Consider the following 2,533-nt stretch of genomic DNA (forward strand, 5'->3'; position numbering starts at 1 on the left):
TTCCATCACCTCCACTAGCTTTGTTTGTAGTGATGCTTTCTAAGGCCTACTTGACTTCACATTCCAGAATGTCTGTCTCTAAGTGACTGACCACACCATCATGATTATCTTGGTCATGAAGGTCTTTTTTTCATACAGTTCTTCTGTGTATTCTTGCCACCTCTTCTTAATATCTTCTGCTTCTGTTAGGTCCATACCATTTCTGTCCTTTATCGAGCCCATCTTTGCATGAAATGTTCCCTTTGTTCCTCTCATTTTCTTGAAGATATCTCTAGTCTTTCACATTCTGTTGTTTGCCTCTATTTCTTTGCATTGATCGCTGACAAAGGCTTTCTTATCTCTTCTTGCTATTCTTTGAAACTCTGTGTTCAGATGCTTATATCTTTCCTTTTCTCCTTTGCTTTTCACTTCTCTTCATGGCACAGCTATTTATAAGGCCTCCCCAGACAGCCATTTTGCTTTTTCGCATTTCTTTTCCATGAGGATGGTCTTGATCCCTGTCTCCTGTACAACGTGATGAACCTCAGTCCATAGTTCATCAGATACTCTATCTATCAGATGTAGTCCCTTAAATCTATTTCTCACTTCTACTGTATAATCATAAGGTATTTGATTTAGGTCATAACTGAATGGTCTAGTGCTTTTCTCTACTTTCTTCGATTTAAATCTGAATTGGGCAAAAAGGAGTTCATGATCTGAGCCATAGTCAGCTCCTGGTCTTGTTTTTATTGACTGTATAGAGCTTCTCTATCCTTGACTGTAGAAAATATGATCAATCTGATTTCGATGTTGACCATCTGGTGATGTACATGTGTAGAGTCTTCTCTTGTGTTGTTGGAAGAGAGTGTTATGACCAGTGATTTCTCTTGGGAGAACTCTATTAGCCTTTGCCCTGCTTCATTTTATACTCCAAGGCCAAATTTTCTGTTACTCCAGGTGTTTCTTGACTTCCTACTTTTGCATTCCAGTCCCCTATAATGAAAAGGAAATCTTTTTTGGGGGTGTTAGTTCTAAAAGGTCTTGAAGGTTTTCATTGAACTGTTCAACTTCAGCTTCGTCAGCATTACTGGTTGGAACATAGGCTTGGATCACTGTGATATTGAATGATTTGCTTTGAAAAGAACAGAGATGATTCTGTCATTTCTAAGATTGCATCCAAATACTGCATTCAGACTATTTTGTTGACCATGACGGCTACTCCATTTCTTCTAAGGGATTCCTGCCCACAGTAGTACATATAATGGTTAATCTGAGTTAAATCCACCCATTCCAGTCCATTTTAGTTTGCAGATTCCTAGAATGTCGACGTTCACTCTTTCCATCTCCTTTTTGACCACTTCCAATATGTCTTGATTCATGGACCTGACATTCCAATTTCCTATGTAATATTGCTCTTTATAGCATTGGATCTTGCTTCTATCACCAGTCACATACACAACTGGGTATTGTTTTTGCTTTGACTTCATCCCTTCATTCTTTCTGAAGTTATTTCTCCACTGATCTCCAGTAGCATTTTGGGCACCTACTGACTTTGGGAGTTCCTCTTTCAGTATCCTATCATTTTGCTTTTTCATACTGTTCATGGGGTTCTTAAGGCAAGAATACTGAAGTGTTTTGCCATTCCTTTCTCCAGTAGACCACATGGCTTAGTTTCATTGAGTTAGGGAAGGTTGTGGTCCTTGTGATTAGATTGACTAGTTTTCTGTGATATTGATTTCAGTGTGTCTGCCCTCTGATGCCCTCTCACAACACCTGCCATCTTATTTGGGTTTCTCTTACCTTTGGACGTGGAGTATCTCTTCACGGCTGCTCCATCAAAGCACAGCTGCTGCTCCTTACTTTGGACAAGGGGTATTTCCTCGAAGTGACTTAACACAACATAAGTATACTACTTGTCTAGATTCCACATAAATGCATTCATATATGGTGCTTGTCTGTTTGTTTTCTCTTTCTGACTTAAAGACTGTCATACAGAGTGAAGTATGTTATCTATTAAGCTGTGTTTAGTCACTCAGTGGTGTCTGACTCTTTCCAGCTTCCATGGACTGCAGCCTTCCAGGATCCTCTGTCCATGGGGATTCTCCAGGCAAGAATACTACAGTGGGTTTCCATGCCCTCCTCCAGGGGATCTTCTCAATCCAGGGATGAAACCCAGGTTTCCCATATTCCAGGTGGATTCCTTAGTAACTGAGCCACCAAGAAAGCCCAAGAATACTGTAGCAGGTAGCCTATCCCTTCTCCAGGGAATCTTCCCAAGCCAGGAATCGAACCAGGGTCTCCTGCACTTCAGGCAGGTACTTTACCAGCTGAGCTACTAGGAATACTCTAAGCTGTCCAGAGTTCCTGTCAAGGCCCTGTTATTAATTAAATTTGAGATAAGAGTACTAGCCTTAAGTTTACCATTGTGGTATGTGGAAGGAGCACAGTGTAGATTTTTCCTAACACACCATCCTCTCAAAATTATCTCACTCTCTCAAAATGTTCAAAATATATGAGACTGTCCAATATCAAAGAAACAGTTCACAAATTATTT

The 2,533-nt window shown here is 40.3% G+C and overlaps 1 non-coding gene across 1 annotated transcript; it reads right to left on the bottom strand.

Annotated features, from left to right (window-relative positions):
- Positions 1-2,249: 2,249 nt before the first annotated feature.
- On the bottom strand, positions 2,250-2,321 carry TRNAF-GAA (transfer RNA phenylalanine (anticodon GAA)). Its single transcript has one exon. It is a non-coding gene; the product is annotated as a tRNA-Phe (tRNA).
- Between the last annotated feature and the right edge of the window lie 212 nt (positions 2,322-2,533).

Source organism: Capricornis sumatraensis, chromosome 12 (assembly GCF_032405125.1).
Source record: "Capricornis sumatraensis isolate serow.1 chromosome 12, serow.2, whole genome shotgun sequence".
Lineage (NCBI taxonomy): Eukaryota > Metazoa > Chordata > Mammalia > Artiodactyla > Bovidae > Capricornis > Capricornis sumatraensis.